Source organism: Taeniopygia guttata, chromosome 9 (assembly GCF_048771995.1).
Source record: "Taeniopygia guttata chromosome 9, bTaeGut7.mat, whole genome shotgun sequence".
Lineage (NCBI taxonomy): Eukaryota > Metazoa > Chordata > Aves > Passeriformes > Estrildidae > Taeniopygia > Taeniopygia guttata.
The window spans coordinates 23,693,432-23,713,271 of NC_133034.1; the positions used below are offsets into that span (position 1 = coordinate 23,693,432).

Sequence of the window (19,840 nt, forward strand, 5' to 3'; positions counted from 1 at the left end):
AAACTTCAAATTTAAAGCTTAAAGAAATTTAAACCCAGTAGGAAACCAAACTCAGGAGCAGTGGACAGGAAGATTCAGAGGTTTTGATATATTTAGATAATACAAGCAGGTTTTTAAAGACCTGATCCATTAACAGCAATATTTGCAATCTCATGAACTTCTGTGCCATTCCCTCTGGGTGGGAAGGGATTTTTAACCCTGCTGAACACAGACAAAATGCAGGTGTAAGAATACATTTGTAGAAAAATGCAGATTCAGGTCACCAGAACTATTTATATCTAATTCACAAGATTGTCTCATCTGAGGGGAAAAAAGTTTTGAGCAGACATCAAAAGGCGTTTTTTGGTTTGTTTTTTTTTTTTTTTTTTGGTTTCAACATTTCAAAGCAAAATTGTTGCTATTTTTTACTTCCCATGTTTCATTTCAAAGTACTCCTTTCTTAAAGAGTAAAACATGAAGACATTTTGAAGATTTTTGTTTTGTTACAGGAGCTAATGAAAATAGTTTAGACTGACAGAGAACAAGCCAGGAGCTGTCTCAGGCATTTTGGGCTCACCTGGCAAAGCAATTTAGTGATTTACTTCAGAACTTCCCAAGTCAACTGAAATTATTAAATTTGAGAAAAAACAGCACATCATTTGATAAAAATGCAAAATGAGTAAAATACACTCCAATGGTTACAAATTATTGTAATGTGTGTGACCCCTGTCCTCAAATTCTATTTTAATGAAGTTTTGTTTTAGTTTTCTTAGTTTTTATGGAGTTAATATCATATAACGGGAATCCATGCAAACACCTCCTGACCTATGCTGATACTTCAGGTTCTGGTATTAGCCATAAATATTAAAATTACAGATATTAGTTAAATATTTATTATGCACCTTTTAGTTTATATACTCATGTTAAACATTGTAATGCATATGCAAATATGCATATTTGCTAGGCATATTTATTTGTGTATAACTACAGACACTTCACACCAACATCTTCATAGAAAACCACTGAAGTGTGGAGAGTAAATCTGCATTTTTGAACTTCCTGCTCACTTCCCTGCCTCAGCCACAGAGGGGGACATGGCAGAGTTTGGGAGTTGAATGTTTTTTTTTTTCTTTCTGTTCCCTTTTCCTTTTCCAGATCTTTTTTCCTTTCCAGATTCCATTACCTATTTGCTCTGGGATTTGCTGTTTGATGGGAAGGAGCTGCCTGCCTGTCTGGCCCCAACAAAGGCAGCTTGATCCCAGCCAGAAAACTCACAAAAAATATCATTCCTCAACGCCTTCCTTGGAGGTACAAACCCCAGCAATCCATGCTTTTAGCCACACACCACAAAGCCAGGAATATTTGGGAATTCTGCCCCTGGGGTCCAGCATGGGAAGGACCTGGAGCACATCCAGAGGAGGCACCAAGATGATCAGAAGGATGGAGTAAACCCCAGGGTGGTGAGATTGCTTTGAAAACCTAAAATGAAATAAAAATCGAGTTCACAGACTGCACTCCAGGAGAAAAGTGAAGGAACAGACTCCGTGAGAGTCAGTCTAATGTGGGAATTAGACCCTAAATAAGGAGCTGGGTTTTTACAGCAGGACAAAGATTCAAACTCAGCTTCAGACACGGGGAGCTCCTTAAAGCTCACCGGGAGAAGCAGCAGTGCAAACCTAACAGAAAGGAAATAAAACTGGATTTGTCAGCTGTACTTACACTGAGAAAGAAAACCAGGCCAGCAGGAGACTTCTCATTTGGGATGAGATTCCAGAGAGCCACCAACCTCCCCAGGCAAGAGCACAAATCCTGCAGGAGCTCAGGATCCCCTCTCCAAACCAGGGTCTCTGCATTTTGATGCTGTTCTGATTCAACATCTTAACTCACTGGGACAGATTTCTTTGAGGATCTCACAAAGATCATTTTGTAAATTATTGTGGGACCATTTTATGCAGATGGCAGAGCTGAAAGCCAAAAAGTAAAGAATTAAAGAGGCTGGATTGTATAGAGTGCAGTATGCACACATGTGTGTACACAGAAATATCACACTTCAGCTCTCTCCCAATTGCTCTGAGAACCAAAATAATTACAGTTCACAACTTTAATTAAAAGACTCCAGGTTTGCTACTTTTCAACCCTTTTCTGTTTTAAATGCTGAGGGAAAAGTGGAGCTACTGATGTAGTGAACTCTTCTGACTTAGGCAGTTCTGGAAATCTCAAGAATTCATTTGAATTTGTGCTTTTTATGTTTTCTGTAGCTTTCTTCAAGGCTGGTAATGAAAATCTGGCTGGTGGATTGCACAGAAACCATTTCCTGGAGGCTCCTGCTCTGCTGGCCTGGCAGTAAATCTCACTCCTGCAGAAACACAAGGAATTTTGCCTTCTTCAATACCCAACGGGAATAACAGTAGAATTTGTTTTTTTACTTCAAAAACTCGAATTTTAAACTTCTCTCAGAGATGCAGGATGATACCACAACTTGCCCAGAAGCTTATTTGGATTTAGGAAATGAATTTCCTTGGGCTGTCCTCAAATCCTGGCCATCCACATCAGGCTTACAGGAAACGTACAGAATTGTGTTTACCACACAGGTTATTCCCCTTGTGGGAAATGGATTTGTAAAGAATTTTTAAAATTTACCAGAGAGTTTATATAGTTTTGTATATTTGCATGTAAATATTGAGATAAGGTTTGTTGATTTAAGAAAATTATAAAATAGAGATGATATTGTTGCGAGAGAGATTGAATTCAGAGTAAGTTTTAATAATTTTTAAAATATGGTTTTATAAAAAGATTAGGTATTTTATAGAATTAGAATTGTGAAATATGTATTGTAGTAAGATTTGGAGAGAAAAAATATAAGTGATTAGTGTTAGAAGTAATAGTAATATTGTGTAATAAAAATTAGTAAGTTGAAAAATAAAGTATTGGAATTAACAAATTAGTTTTTGATTGAATGGTGTTGAGTTTTATATTTTTTGTGGCATATTATTAATTAAGATTAATAATAAAATACATTTTTAAAAAATATTTTAAAAAAATTATTTATTGCCTCTCAGGTACCTCATCTCTATAAAAGCTAAGAAAACCAACACCCTTTGCAAAGCAAAAGGAGAGAGAAACAGACAGAAATTGTCCAAAGAAAATGTCTTTATAGCCAGAGTCACACAAAATATATTCCTACAATTTGAAAAAAAAGAAATTTGGAAATTTCTCAGGGTCCATCTCATTCCAGGGACTGTCAGCAGCATCCCATGGAATTATGCCATGAGCAAAGAAAAGTAGGGAAAGAGCATTTGGGAGGCACTACCAGTCATGTTAAATACACTAAAAGATGAATGTCAAAGACCTGGAGGTCTTTTCCAACCTTAACAACTCCATGGTTCTCTCCCATTTAAAGCAAGAGCAGTGAAACAACCTCAGGGACACATTTAGGATTATGACACAACCATCCCCACATTCCATACAGGCTGATCATCCTCGTGGACTGTCAGCACAGCCTTGGAGTGCTGTGCAAAGCCAGCCAATAAAAAATGGACAGGAATAAAAATCCTGGATTTTATTTCCTGCGAAACAAGCCAAGCCCTGCAACATCACAAATATTATCAGAGAAATGTGGGGACTGGGGCTTGGGACCAAACCAGGGAGTGAAGCTTTTGACAGCACAGATTTATTTGTAAATTCAAACAATTCTGTTGTGTTTTTTCCCTTTAAAATTTGTTGTTTCCCTCATGGTTCTGATCAGAGGCATCTCCTCTTAAAGAAAAAGGGAAAATATGCATAAATATCACATTTGAAAAATGTAATAAAAATCCATTTGTCACTTTTTCCCCCCAAGAGCAGCAAAGCATTTACATAGCAATGCCCAAGCCATGCTTCTCCTCCCCACAGGCTCTGAAACTACAGAAACACAAAAAACAGAATAAAAATCAGTCCCTACATCCATGACATCCCCTGATTTTAGCTGAGAGCCATTTCCCTGAGATGTATTTCTCCAGGTGGGAATACTCAGCACCAGTTCTCCTCCTCATCCTGGACATTTCACCCACTAAACCATCCCTCTCCTCTGAGGACAGGAGGAAATAGCACAATTTGTTCTCCCAGGAGACTGCCTGCTCCTGAAATGTGAAGGAGCTCGTGGCAAATGGGCAGAATGTTAAGAATAAATAAGAAAAAATGGGGCAGCAGAAATAAATCTCCCACGATGACTTTTCTCATTCATTTAAAATGGGAAAAAGCCTTTGATGGGCTCCCAGGAATCCAGAGACAGCAAATTTGCAAGTTGCAAGGAAAAAAATGGGTTATCTGCTGTTTGAAATATCAACTGGAAAGCAAAATGTAAAGACAGAGGCTCCCACAAACAGCCAGCAATTTGAGGAAATTATATCAGCCAGGGGACAAGAGATGCTTGCTGCAGCCATTTAAACAATAAATTGCCTTAAATTTGTAAGTGAACCAATGAAACACTAAATTTCACCCTGTTTTTCAGGAAGCTGCTGCTGCACCCCAGCAGGGATTCAATAACACACATTGCGCTTGATTTTACAAACAGGTTTAATCTCAGTTCCTCTCTGTGAGTGCCTGAAACTCCATCTGCCCAGAGATTCACCTTTCCCAGGTGTGATTTCATGCTCTCCCCTTGCCTGCAGCAGAGTTTTCCCTCTGCAGTTTCATCTCAAGTGCTCAGGAGAGTTAAATGGAAGTGAAAAGTCCTGACCTGGGGCCAGGTGTCTCTTGCTGCTCCTCCAACCACCAGGAAGGCTCAGTGCAAGTGCAGGTGACAAAAAGTTGCTCCAAGCAGATTTCAGTGGGAATTTCCTGAGCAAAAGCAGAAGACATCTCACCTATCTGAATTCTTTGTGGATTTCCAGAGCACACAGTGATCTACACAGCTCTGCCCAAAGAATTTTATCCTTGCTGGGACAACAGAGGAGTTTCCATCACCACTGCAACAAGCAGAGAGAATAGGATGGATTAAACAAACCAAAATTGTTTTGGAATAACTTTCTGAGTTATTTCCAGATTTTCACCTTTAGGAGGTGACTCACATGGCAACAAAATCTCTGAGTGAACGCCTTATCCAAAAGGGTCTTTTAATTCTCTTTCTTCACAGGCCAGAGAGGAATTCCAAGCAACTTTTATGACCAAATGTGTCCAAAGATGGTCCCTCAGAACTGTTTGATTTCAGTAACAAAAGTCCACGAGTTTGTTGAATATTTCTTATTTGTTCTCAAGATTTCACTTCCTAATCAGCATTTTCATTCCCAGCCTGACAAGCTGATTGATTATTTTTGTTATCTGTCTCAGAGCTTCATCACTGAATTTTGAAGAGAAGTCATAGGGCAAATAAATGCAAAAGATGAAGCGGTTTAAATTAGAAATGTTCAGATTCAAGACCAAATTACAAAACTTCAGCTGTTTCTGTAACTTTAACCATTATACAGGAGCTGAAGTGTCAGTACTTGTATTTTCTAGAGCACAGCAAGGCCCAAGTGACATTAAAAATAATCTATTTGAATTTCCAAAGCATTTCACACCCACATTAAACGCCTGAGCAACTCTGCTCCTTTCTTTTATCTCCAATAAGAGTTAAATTGAGATTTTTTTTTGACCCAAGGGGGCAAACAGGTGAAGACACAGAGCAATAAACAGGTTGCTCACTTACAGTCAGAACCCTGGACAGCAGCACCTCAAGGAATCCCCTGGAGAAATCTGGGAGAAGATGGAGCAGGAGTGATGGAAACCTTGGTCCTCTAAATGTGAATAAATTCAGTTTTCAAATACTGCAGGCAGAGCAAGACAGGATACAATCAGCCTAAAATAAAACTTCATCTACCTCTATGCCAAGGCTTAAAACTGTCAAGAAGAGTAAAAGCAGCTCTGTGAAAGGATCCTGGCAGATGTGGGGCATGAGGCTGGAAGAGGTTGAAGCTTGGATGAATAATTTTCACCAAAAATCCCAGTGAGGCAGAGTTTGATGATGCTTCAGATGGGGTGAATCTGTGAAGCCATTCAGAGATGGCTTCAAACATTTAATTTTACCAAAATTTCCCAAATAGCTACCAGAAAAGGTTGGTCTCACACTCAGCCTTGGGGCTGGACTGGGCTCTCTCCTTCCTCCAAAGCCAGAGGTGCTCCTGTTCTGCTAACATTAATTCCTGCTGTTCCCATACAGATGTTAGCACCAAAACGTTACCAGAATCATTATTTCATAAAGAAACACCTAAAATGCCTTTGGCCAGAGAAAACCAGGTTCTTTAAACAAGGCAAAACCCCTTTTAATATGAGAGTGTTTTCCAACCAAGCAAAAACCACTGAACAGAGGATGCATCAGACAAATGCAAGGTGAGGTAATCTTCACAACAGATTTTTCCCTGCATGAATAAAATCTCTGTCCACACAGTGTTTGCAGTGTTTCACATTAACTCAGAGCACTCAGATCTAACAAACATGGTAAGCTCAAAAATAGGTGCCTGTAAACTTTAATCTCCTTTCTGGAGTTCTGTTTTTATCAGCAGCGGCTTCCAAAGCTGTGTAGCCAAACAAGAATGGATTTTACCCAGGATTTCTCTTCAGAAATGTATGCTGCAAATGGTTTAATTTAAATGTCAGGGAGGGAGAGGATTTCACCTGAGCAATATTCAAAGGTTAGGACAATATGTCAGTGGAGATATTTCCTTAATGCCACTACAATGCCTGTGGAACCACCCTCAGCTGAGAATCACTGAAAGCAGCTTTAATCAATTGAGAACTCTGTTAGAAGATGCTCATAAAATGCATTAAATTTCTCTGTGAGTTACTCAGCAGAGTGAGGGAGTCTGCTGGACTGGAGTTGTTGGAAATAACTCTTTTGAAATCCCAGCCAACACTCAGGCTCCAAGCAAAGCCTCTGCTACAGAAAATTTCTGTCTCCAGCATTAATTTTCATGCCTGAATAGTAGTCTTGCATATTTTCTCCTCATTTAGCACACCTGAGAACAATGAACACCACAAAAAGGAAGGGATGCTTTGTAAAATCAGCCGAGGTGATGAATGCCTCAACTTCACTGCAACAATAGGACACGTCTGACCTGCACCCCTGAAAGGAACGATGAGCAGACAGCAAATCTTCCTTAATTACCTCTCTTTGTAAAAAAAACGGGCAAAAAATGGGTGGCAACTTGAGGGAGAAGCAATCAGTCAGTCAAACCAGAGAGCAGTGGAAAGGTCAGGTTCTTACAGCCCAAACGTCGCGGATTTACAAGAAATATACAGCATTAAAATTCCAAATGGCTGCTTTTTGACACAGGCTTTAATGAGAATGCAAAACGAGACGGCAATCTGTCCTCACGACAAAAATTGTAATGAGAATGTTGTCCTCTAAGTCTCTTCAGCAGGGAAAAGATGTTTCTGTGCCAGGACCATGAAGGACTCGGCTCCTGTTTGCACATTACACAGTTCAGGAAACTCATGTGATCCATTGATTTGTCCTTCTCCCATTCCAAAAAAAAACAAAAAAAATGCTGAGAGGTCTGGCCTGGCTTCCAGCCGCCCTCAGCCACAACTCCTGTCTCCCACTGGGTTTGTAGAACATCCCAACCCTCCAGTGGGCAAGGAGCAATCAGGAAAGATGCAGGAAAAATGACAATTAAGAGCTAAACAAGCCTGGCTCAACGATGAGACTTTAACCCTCCCATTAAATCACGCCTGATAGTGCATGGACACAGTGTTATTTTTCCTCTGGAACACTCCAAACCCCTTGGAAGAAGATCCCAGAGTTCAGCCCCATCCTCTTCCAAGCAGCACACATGGGTTTGGTTTGGATTTTTTGGTGGTTTTGTTTGGTTTTTTTTGAGATTTTTTGTCTGTTTTGTTTTAAATTTCTGTGTATTTTTTTAAATCTACCAGTTTTTGGCAAAAGGAAAATAAATAACATGCCTGGCTCCAAGGTAATTACATCTTTAACAACCCCATCATCACCACCACAAGCAGATGTAACAAGTCCTCCTTTCCATCTTTAAAAAATAATCAGGATATCATGGTGTTTTACCAGTGCATTCCCTCTTTTTCTCCCCTCTCTCACTGCCTCCAGCCCCACAGGAAACAACCATTTCTATGCAAATGCTGGGTAATAGAAATATAACTTCTCCATGCCCTGCCTTTCCTTGGGGAAACCGATCTGCTGGCTGTGTTTGGAGAGGCACAGAAAGCACTGAGCTGCAGAATTCATCTGCTATTAACAGTTCCTGCATCATTTACATATTCACGTCTCGCTTCTTGTGCATTCTTCATTCCAGAGGAGCAGGAACCACCTGTCTCCACTGGCCAGGAATAATGGGAGGTGACTGGTGCAAACCCAGTTCAGGTCAGAAACCACCCAGAAAACCTCCTGGAAAGCTCATGGCAGCTGGGAGAGAGGAACATTTAATGGCAAATTGCTGCAAATTCCCCGTTCACCATGGGCTGAAGCACTCGGTGACCATTTTTGGCTACAACACCAGGAACTGGCCAGCTCACAGGCATGCAGGAGGTCCCCTGGCTTGTCCCCTCCTGCTCAGGAGTGGAAATATGGCAGATATGGATAATTATGAACAGGAATTATCAGCAGAGAGGGTTTCTGTCATCTTCATCACTCAGCAAAGCACCTGCTGGTCCCTTGAGTAGGGCATATCCTGCTGCTGCAGCAAATATCCCACATTCTGGACAGCCGGACAGGCTGCCAGCTTTAGGCTCCAAAGTCCTATTTTTTTCTATTTTGACCTGTTTTTTTGTGATCCAAAATGTCCCCCAGGGGTTCTTGATGTGGGAAGGAAGAAGAGACTCTGCCCAGTATCCCACAAAGCCTTCAATGCTCCCCTTGAATGCACAAGCCAGGCTGGGTTCATTTCAGCCCAGCTGGCAAAATTCCGTCTTCCTAAAAAAATTCAGCTTCCTGGAAAATGATAAACAGGGAAGAAATCTATTTGTGAGAACCTCTGGATTAATACACGGGGTGCTGGTCCCAGCACACACTCCAGAGTGTCAGACATTAAAACTGAGCTGCACTTCACGGATTTTTCATATTTATGCCCAGATACCAAAAGCAAAAAAATAAATAAACAACCTGAACCCTTTGTGGAAGAACAAATGTCTCAATCACCATTTCCAGGGAGTCTGAACTGTGCTTCTGCACATTCTGCAGCCCCACTGCTGCCTCCATCTCCTCTCATTTTCAAAGCTCAGCAAGAAGCAGCTCCAGGAGTTTCAAGAACTCCAAGAAAAGAAGCTCCAGGATTTTTGTCTCTCTTAACACCTCTGGCATTGCAAATCCTCTGACTGAAAAATTCCTTACTGGAAGGGTGGTGAGGCCATGGAATAGAATTCCCAGAGCAGCTGGATCCCTGGAAGTGTCCAAGGCCAGGCTGGACAGTGGAAGGTGTCCCTGCCATAGCAGGTGAATTGTTAAGTCAGAAATTAAAAAGTAAAATCCTTCACCTTTTAAGACAATGAATACAGATGGAAAAACTTTTTTTTTTTCAAGCAAGAACTGCCCACAGCTATTTACATAGGAATTCCTACTTCCTATAGTTTCTACATGCAAACTGATAACTGCATGCAAGTTAATAAGTTAAAAGATGTCTCCTAAAATAACTCCAAAAGATCTAAAAAAACTTTCATATTAAATTTAGCAGATTTTTTTTTTTCCTTTCTTTCTCTTCATCAAAGCCCTTGATTGTACTTCACCTGAACTTGCTCCTCTCTCATCTTCTCTGTGGGGAGTGAAATTAAACCCAACTCATTGTTTGGGGCTGATGAAGCACCTCGGCCTCCCTCTCATTTCCATTAATAACTCAGCCCTACCTCCAACAAAAGATCACTTTTTCAAAAGAGAAAACAAAGAGGAAGGAAAAAAATCAATGGAGAGGTGTGATTATCTGAGGAAATAAATAGGAAAAAATGCCCTTTTTTGCAAATCAAGAAGAAATAAAGCGAAGCAATGCCTGAGTCAGCAGTTTGTAGCCAACCTCCCTCCTCCCTCTCTGCCTCCACTGGTGTCCCTTGGATTTTATTCTTCCTGTCTTCACTGCTTTGCTTTGGGTTCATTTTGGTGTCAGAGGTGCTAAGTCAGCAAATTCTTCCACCAACCTGGAAATTCCACTTTTCCTGCAGCTGGGGAACCTCAGCCCCTTTATTTTTTTGGGTGGGAAAAGCTGTGATCCCTGCCTGGTGCTGGGACCCAACCCCTCCCTCAATCCAGCTGGGAATGTTTGGAATTGCTGCCAGTGCTCCTTGCTGACCTTGTGGGAATTCATGAGCATCAGCCTAATTAAAATTGTTGTTGTATTTGTTTAGCCAGGCTCTCCCTTTTATCTGCACCCATAATGATTTTGCCTCATCACTTCAAGAAGTGTCTGTGGGTGGGAACAGTGAGGGATAGATTCAAATAATGAGGCTCTAAATGACTACAAAAGACTTTACACTGCTGTGAATCATCCAGCTCCAGTGCTGCATTATTCAGAAATTAATGCAACCCTATAAATGAATAATGATTTAAATGTACTTTTAAAAATTGTTAATGCTCCAGCACTTTTGCCTTCTCTACATAATCAGAAAATTGATTATGACTACGACTAGACCTATGTTCTTAATTTAACTTATGTAATGGGGATGTAGAAAAAGCTTTGCAACAACAGTGGAAATGGAAAGATTTCCAGGAGACTGGAAAGGGGTTTCTAACCTTCAGAATTCCCTAGCCAAACTCAGAGAGAATTAACACCAAAAAAAGCCTGCTGGAAGGCTGCAGGGTCTAGAGAAAACTGAATTATTGCCAGAGCTGAGGAAAAGGATCCAAAATAGACCAGAATATGTGTCAAATAGTAAGGATAAAGGATCATAAGGATAATATGAGTACAAATTTTTGCTCATTTTCCCACATTATTCTTTTTTTAAAAACCAAGTTGTCAGGAGAATCCTAAAGCCAGGAGATGTATGAACAGCCTGAACAACACAAACTGATTCCCAAGTGTTTGTCTGAGGATGCTTCCCATCTGGATTATCTGATGGACAACAGAGGGTGAACACAGCACAGTGGGATTTATAAAAGGATCTGTTTTCCAGAGAATCTGTGGCTGCCCCTGGACCCCTGGAAGTGTCCAAGGCCAGGCTGGATGAACCTTGGATAGTGGAAGGTGTCCCCACCCATGGAAGAGGGTGGCATGTCAAGATTTTAAGGTCCTTTCCAACCTAAACCTTTCTGGGATTTCAAGAGTTCAATATTTCACTCCTCTCTCTGGGTTTTCATTTTCAGCAATCATGATGCCTTCATCTCTCTTCAAAACCACCTTGATAAAGAGATTCCAAACTGGTGAGGGCAGGGAGTTCACAAAAGCCACAGAGAATGGTTATTGATCCTCCAGGAATCAAGGGTGATGGGGCAGCTTTGGTCCTGCCCACTTAATCTTATTAAAATCAGAATTATTCTGGTTTTAGGAGGGTGGAGGATGGGAGTGAAATCGGAACTGGGTCTGTGCATTTTTACTGAACACTATCTGAGCAATGCATCAGCTCTTCTTTAGGCACAAGTTTTAAAATAGATATTATGTAAATTATTAAATGCTTTTCTGTTCAACTCACACTGGGAATTTTTCAGGAGCAGGACAGAGATGAGAAACCGTTGTCTTCACACAAAAGCAAGTGAAATGTGACAACTCCCTCCACCAAAAGACTGTTGAACAAGCTTTTCTTCCGTGCAACAATAAAAATATAATGGATACGTTATTTAGAGCTCCACTCTAAGCAGACACTTCAAAGCCTCCTCAGCCCCAGAAGATGCTTTCAGTAAATTCATCTTCCACCAGGACTGGTTTATACCTGCAGGTCCCCATTAAATAATCATAAATTATTGATGCCATAAAGGACGTGAACTCTGCTGAGGCTTCAGCCACAGATGTCCCCTCATCAAAGCCTTGTAGAAATCACTGCCCCTCGAGCTGCAGGACTGTCCCAAAGTCTCAGAGAAAAGTGCCACCAACCCAGCAAAGCCCTGCTCCTCCCAATCACTTGGAGAAACTTTCACTCCTGTCATTGTTGCTGCTAGAAATGAAGGGATGGGACTATTTCCAAGCTAACAACGATTTATTGCTCAGACAAATATCAACCTGTGAGATTTTACAGTAGAAGCATTCAGCCATAGCTCAAGAGCAGCACAAGTTCTTCCTTACAAGGCAACGTAGAAATTTCTAACCCAATGGACGATTGCCACAGGGTTTATTTTGCTTTTCTAACCCATCACCTTTACTTAATTCTACTGCACTGCAGGTGCTTTTATCTAATGGGCTTCTACACACGTCTGCTTCTGTTATAACTTCTAAACTCTCCATTTATTCCATACAACCCCACCCCTACATTATAAACCCTTCACCATCTTATCAATGCAGTTTCTCCCTTACTTAAGGCGTATTCTCACCTACAACTATAGAAATAGAAATTTATTTTTTTTCTGCTTAATCCCTGTGTATTGCACTTTTACATCAATCCAAGCTTCTTCTAAGGCTGCAGCTCCAACCCTTCAGTGCCTGTGGAAGTTTCTGGTTCTCCAATTCCCACACGTTCCCATTTAACCCTGCTGATAAACTGGGAGCTCCACATTTCCTGCCCACACGATTTACCAGGATGAAAACATTCCCTGTCTCAGCTCCTCCTTGATTAAAGGGCTGCAGGATCACTGGGAATGTCACCTGATCCCTCAGGAATGGGAATAATGTCAGGAATAACCCACAGGAACCTGGCACTCACCCAGCACTGGTGGCTCTTCCAGCTGTGGAGTGGCAGCTGCTGCTCTGGGCCATATTTAATACTGCAAGTGAGGTTTTGACAAGGTTCAGGCAAACAAAGATTCACCAAACTTGCTCCTTTCTCTGCTAAATGCCAAGAAATATTTCCAAGTCTTAAATCTGACTGCTTGTATTGAGTCAGACAAAACCTCTTAAGTTTAATTTAATCATGCCCAGATTAAATTTTGCAAAGGTGGTTGAGAAGAGAGGTTAAATTTTTGATTTTTTTATAGCTTTAAAGACAGAAGAGATCTGTGACTCTTAAGAGCTTCCCCCCTTCCAAGTTGAAAAATCTTGATCTTAAGATATTTCCCACTTACAAGAAGAAGAATCTTGATCTCAATGATAAATATTGGCTAGATAATGAAAAACAAGTGTCTCATCTCAATATTGGAGAGGATCTTTGGTGTCTCCTCTCACAGATGAGATAGATAAACAATACCAATAAATTCATGGTGCCTGCAATTTTCTAATTGATTCAAATTCATTTTTTTGTGCCTTTTTTTCTCCCCAGAATGTTTCTTTGTCAATTTTTTTAATTACCTGCAGTAATTTCTGACTCTCTTGAATGAGCTCATTCATTAGGAGAACAGCAAATTCCTACCAATGTATAGAATTGTTTGGCTTTAGTCCAGAATCAAAATGGAAACTGATTCTTGTGATATTCAGTAAGAAGGAATTCAGGTAAAAAAATCCTGAATAACCTCTTATCTCTCAAATCCATGTGCATTCTGCATCCTAAATAAAGCCAGTCCATGCATGAAACTAGGGGATATTCCATTTTACACAATTAACTTTAAAGATTCACATCTCAAACATATAAAATCTTGTCCTCTATTTCCAGGATAAGTGGGAATGTGGTTATTATTTTATAAACTCACACAGGAAGAGTTGAGCAATAAACAACAAATCCACCTCCTTGAGTGCCTCCTGGACAGCCACACCAATGGAATGAACTGTCCTGATCTTCCTCACTGGAAGCTGCACAAATAACTTTGTGTTCCTGGTTTTTCTGAATTCCAGGTCTTAATTCTGAAGATCTGATCTCAAAATGTGCAGGCAACGCTTTAGCTGAGCTTTGTACCATTAAACAGGGATTTCCACGAGTCATAAATTATTCTCTTTTCAATGCTCAAGACTGACAAAGGTGCCAACTTTTCAATTTAATTAGGGAACTTCTCTGTAAGAGATGTGTTTTAGTCGAGTTCTGCTCTCTCAGCTTCACCTCAGGTTTCATCCTTTCCATCAGCCAAACAAACGCTGTCAAGTTCCTCTCTCAGAAATCACCTCGTGTAGATAAAACAAATTATTCCATTTTGCATACTTACATTTATCTTGAGAGATGCCTTCAAATCCTTCTCTGGCTGGCTGGGACACCCATTGTTCTCCTGAGTTTCCTAAAGGAAAAGTTTCCCAAAGCAGAGGAATTAAAGGACATCAACCCCATTCCCCAACCCCTTCATCTTCCACCCCAATTCCCCAAATTCTGCCACTACAGAAGGAAAACATCTGTGGAAAAGCTGCTCAAAACAGGAGCAGAGAATTCCATCAGGGAGGAACAAACAAATTCATGACATTGAGGGTTTAAAGGAAAAAATTCTATAGCTAATTTCTGTTTCAATCACAGGTTTTGACAAGACACAGAAATTATCTTTTCATTGGAAGGATTCAGACATTAAACTTCTCTGCATTTTTCTTTAGCCACTGAAGTCACTGAAACCTTATGCAAGTTACACTCCTGACTATGGATTTGCTCCCATTGATTTGTAGGAGTGTAACTGAGGAGAAATACATCAACTTGATTAAAATGACCCATTTTTATTGACTTTGTAATGAATTTTCCTGCAGCTGAACAAAAAGCACATTTGTACAACCTGAACTCCTCCCATAGTGCAGAATAGGAGGCAGCCAAATGCACAAATAACTTTGAATTTAACAAGCTCTGTTCTAATCTTAGCCACAGCTGCAAAAATTATGTTTTTCCTAAATTATTTTTCCCTAGTTTGAATGGAGGTATTGCTGTTACAGCAAAATCCATGCCATGCACAACAAAGTAAATTAAAATATTATTTAAAATTATGAACCTTGCAGTTATGGTTACACCTGGAGAGTGATTTTAGTGAGTTATGAAATAGGCAAGGCCTGGAGTTCTGAGATTTCTGAGATTTGCTTAAGATTAGTTCCAGAATTTAAAAAAATCAGAACCCCCCCAAGTTATTAACACAGGAAAACATCATAATATAGAACTCATAATATAGAATTAATAATACAGAATTCATAATACAGAACTCATAATATAGAACTCATAATATAGAATTCTATGAAAGGCTGTAAAGAATTTAAGAACAAACATGCACAAATGCTATTGCTTTTCTTTTCTGTGTGAAATTATAATTTCATTATCAGGAACTGGAATATCCCTGAATTCCCCATTTCTTGTTTTTCATAATTTTTTTTTTTTTTTGTTTAACTATTTGATCAGTTTGAGTTTTCTAAAGCTTAATGAGTGGATATTACATTTAAATTATGATTTATTGTATTTCTGAATGACACATGCATTACTTTCACAAAGACTGAATGAAGTTTTTGCCATCCTGGGTTAGAGTTTAGCCAGGTTATCAATGCCTTTTCTAGGATCTATGAATTTTGGTGACATTCTTTTGTGACACATACAGAATTCTGCATGCTTTAAACACAATTAGCTGACTGATTATGCACATATGAGAAATCAATCAAAATCAGAGATTATAAAAATCCTTCTATTGGAGAAATGAATGTAATTACTCAAAACTTACTGAAAGAAAACACCTCCAGCACTGAGGCAGACCTGGAGGCACAAAGTCATGGAAAGGTCTGGGTTGGAAGAGCTCCATAAAATCCAGGAATTCTTTCCTTGTGAATGTTGGGCAGCTCAGAGAAAAGAGAGGGCACCTAAATTCATCCCCTATTCCTGAGCCAGGTGACCTCAAATCCTACTCTGCCACTTAAGCATAACTATTTCCCAGAGGTTTATAAAATAATAGGTTGTGAAAAAATAAAAGTGTGGCTCTCTCGCCCAAATCCTTGATCTGACTCCCACCAATTTTATCTTGATCTGACTCCCACCAATTTTATCTCAGCCATAAACATTTTCCTCCTAATGCTGTTATCCTTCCAGCAGTTTGCAAGATTGCTCTGTGATTGTTTCTTTTTATTCTCACAGGCCTGTGAATTATACTGAAGAGCCTCATCTTTATTTCACTTTTTTTTTTTTGATCTTATTTTACAGTATCAGGGTTTATCAAGCTCATAACCACGTCCCTGTGCTATTCCCCATCGAAAGGCAACAGTAAAAGATGCAAAGAGAAACCCAAACTGTTTGAATTTTCCAAAGCCAGGGCGTGAGGTAAAAGAGAAAGCGGGTTTTGAACAATTTTGTCCTAATAACTATTGATCCTACTGGGGAATTTCTGCAGCAAGCAGCACAGAACTGCCAAAAATATGCAGCAGGAAGGGATTATAGGTATACAGAGAGATAACACAATCTCCACATAAATCAGTTTAATAGTCAATCAAGCACAAGACACAAATCCAGAGGAATCCTGGATTCCTTCAGCAGCTCCGCTGCTCACAGAACCCCCTGGATTTTCTTTAATGGTGCTTTAATCCTGTTAAGATTTCAGAGGCTGAGCTGGAATCTCTCCCTGCCTCTGCATCATTAAGCAAGTCCAGAGTGAATTAATTACACCTGAGCACCCCACTCATGGCCACGAGGCCACGCAAGGTGCGGGCCAGGGTGAAGAACATCCATTACTGGTGACAGGGCACAGGAGAACTCCCTGACCTTCCCACCCAAGTGTCAGCTACAGACCCGAGTCTGCCTTTGCTGAAATAACTCCTTCCAGCCACCCAGCTGATGCAGATGAAGGGAAAAATGGAATACTGAGTGCTGTGACATTGTTTTTGGTTTTCCAGAATCGTTCTTGAGCGTGATGCTGTGATTTCACCATGCTGCTTCAGGCCCCACCTCAATTCCTGTCCCCAGGGCGCCAAAGAGAATCCTGGGCAGGATTCCAGGAGCCCAAATCCAGCTGGAGGATGATCCATAAAATTCCTCCTGGACAGGAGAGGCTTAATTGGTTTGCTGTCACTACCCCCCACTCTCAGAACCCAAACCTCAGGGGTGACTGCTGCTCTCCCCATCTCTGCACACATTCCTAGTGGAATTCACATTTTTTTTACCAGAAATGGATGGTATTTAAATGAAATTTAACTACTGGCCTGGACTATAATTTGTATTAATACTGTCAATGCACACCTTCACAAAGACTAAATGAAGTGGCCCTCACACAGTGACATCTCTATTTTATAACCCCTCAGATGCAGCCATCTAATTCTCTTTTCTGTCAACACTGGAAAGTGGGTAAGAAAAATGTTAATAAAGCAATTTTGTCAGGGTGTCATGACCTCTATTACAGGGAGATACTTCAGGGTGGTTGATGCTGGCACAGCTCACACAGCAATTTCCCCACCCAGCTGTCCTAACCTGGATCCAGCCCCTGCTGCACACCAGCATCTCCACAATTTGGGGATTGTTCTGTTCACAGACACAGCAACTTTTCAACACAAGAATATTCTGTGAAAAACAATATATTCTGGCTTTAGCAAGGTCCTATGTTAATATCTGTGACCAATTAAAAGATTTGATGCTCACCACTCCTTCCACCCAAACCATCTCAATTTATACAGAAAACCTACTTCAGTTTTCAATAATTCTCATGTATTCTGCCAAACCTGCTTTAAAACATTGATATCGTCACATTTTTTTCTCAGCAATTAAGAAAATCTCTAAGAAAAAAGCTCATTTTTTTAACAGCGTCATAGAATTAACAGATCCTTTTCCTTTCTTCCTCCCTGTCTTGTCATAAATGAATTTTAACAAGCAGAGCTCGTTAAACATATTTAGCACAAGTACCTGAAGTAGATTTTAATAGTTCCAGTATTCCTAAAATATCTCTTCTGAAAAACACGCAGCTAGAGGAACTCATTACCGTGTGCTGCAGGGATTTTTGGGTTGATTTTTCAAGGAGCCATCACTCCAGATCATCTTTGTTAGGAGGGATCAGGAAAACCAAAACCTTTGGAATTCTGCTCCAGAGGAATCTCACACCACATCCCTCTGTGCAAAACCCCCCAGGCCTCCCAAACCTCCCATCCCCCTTGCAGAACCGATGGTTTGTTAATTTTATACCCCTCAGGAATTATTTGGGGGAAGGATTATGATTATTCCACTATTCCATGCCCTAATTTAGATGGAATCAGCCAGGTTTGGGATCTTCAAAATCCTCTCCATCCCCACGTGGCCATCCTCCTTTTGCAACTCTGAATTTTAGAGGGAAATTTGTGCAGCTGGTGTGAGAGCACTGGGAAAGATCCCCAAATCCAACTTCCAGGAGTCCCAGTCAGTGGCCAGTTTAGCATAGATTTTAAATGTTCCTCCCTTTAAAAAATATTCTCCAAATTTTCTGTAAATAAAGCCCTTTCCCTTTTCCCTAGGCATGTTTTCCTAAGGTTTCCCAACTCTAATTATTATGAGCAGTATTTTCATGGTCTCCTGCTGTGCTGCTTAAAAATATAACCCAAAGAAAGACCTATTTTGGAAGTTTCTTTGAACTTCCTAAGTCGATGATTTCTTACATAACTGCAATAAAAACCTCTGGGAAAGAACCTATTAGGAGCACCGTGTCAGCAATTTTAGCTTATTCCAGCTGGCTCTCCCCCCTTCCCACAGAACCATTTCAGGAATTCAAACTCAGGATTGGATCATTCCAGAGCTGAGAGCAGCCAGAGATTTTCCTGGGAGGTTTTTAATCTGAGATTAAGGGCTAATTTAGGAAAGGGATTTACCAAAGGAGGGGATTTTTCAGTGGGATTGAGTTCAGCCCCTTCAGGGGGATCTCAGCACCACCAAACATCTCCCATCAGCAGGTGAAGAGTTAAAAACTCCAGATTTCCACATTTCCAGGGGATGGGAGTGGTGGTGAGCATTTCTGACCAGGGATAGCTCCAGGAGCAGATTGCCTAATTCAAGATCTCGAGATCTGGAGGGATCCTCATTTATTTGGTTTAATTTCTTTTTCCTTTTCCAGCCAATTCTCTTCACAGTGAAAGCAGGAAGGGTTCTCTGTCCTCCCTTCATTCTCAGTGCTCCCTGGTGGAAAAACACTTCCCAAAAAAAATCTATTTATATCCTTAGGGAGCCTTCATTTGCTGCTGAAAGTTTGATTGCATTAGGAGCTGAATATAAAATAAAATTCTTCAAATCCTTTCCCCAGGAATCCTTCAGCTCGTTTCCCCAGGAATTCTGCAGCTCCTTCTCCAGGAACTCTTCAGCTCCTTTCCCCAGGAATTCTGCAGCTCCTTCTCCAGGAATTCTTCAGCTGCTTTCCCCAGGAATCCTTCATCTCCTTCTCCAGGAACTCTTCAGCTCCTTTCCCAGGAATTCTCCATCTCCTTTCCCCAGGAATTCTCCATCTCCTTTCCCAGGAATTCTTCAGCTCCTTTCCCCAAGAACTCTTCAGCTCCTTCCCCAGGAATCCTTCAGCTCCTTCTCCAGGAATTCTTCAGCTCCTTTCCCCAAGAACTCTTCAGCTCCTTCCCCAGGAATCCTTCAGCTCCTTCTCCAGGAATTCTTCAGCTCCTTTCCCCAGGAATTCTTCAGCTCCTTCTCCAGGAATTCTTCAGCTCCTTTCCCAGGAATCCTTCAGCTCCTTCCCCAGGAATTCTGCAGCTCCTTTTCCCAAGAACTCTTCAGCTCCTTTCCCAGGAATTCTTTAGCTCCTTCCCCAGGAATTCCTCAATCTGTTGCACTCACACCATCGGGAGGACAGGATTAGTCACAGGTAGCCCAGTGCCATCTGTTCCAGGCTGGGAGTGAGCAGCCAGCACAAAAATCCCTTCCCTGAGTGCAGTTTGCCTTCTGGAGGAGGCTGCACACAGGGGAAAGCTGAGCTGCAGGAATTTGTGAAGGTTCTGCCACCCCCAATGGGAAACTCTGCTTATCCTGCATTTTCCACAAGCCCTTGTTTATG

General features: G+C 40.8%; 1 long non-coding RNA gene across 1 annotated transcript; it reads right to left on the minus strand.

The window, feature by feature from the left end:
- Nucleotides 1–3,681: 3,681 nt before the first annotated feature.
- On the minus strand, nucleotides 3,682–19,362 carry LOC140684695 (uncharacterized). The gene is made up of 5 exons (XR_012057360.1): nucleotides 18,657–19,362; nucleotides 17,296–17,385; nucleotides 14,099–14,167; nucleotides 5,645–5,732; nucleotides 3,682–4,925 (listed from the first exon to the last, which is right to left on the minus strand). It is a non-coding gene; the product is annotated as an uncharacterized lncRNA (long non-coding RNA).
- Between the last annotated feature and the right edge of the window lie 478 nt (nucleotides 19,363–19,840).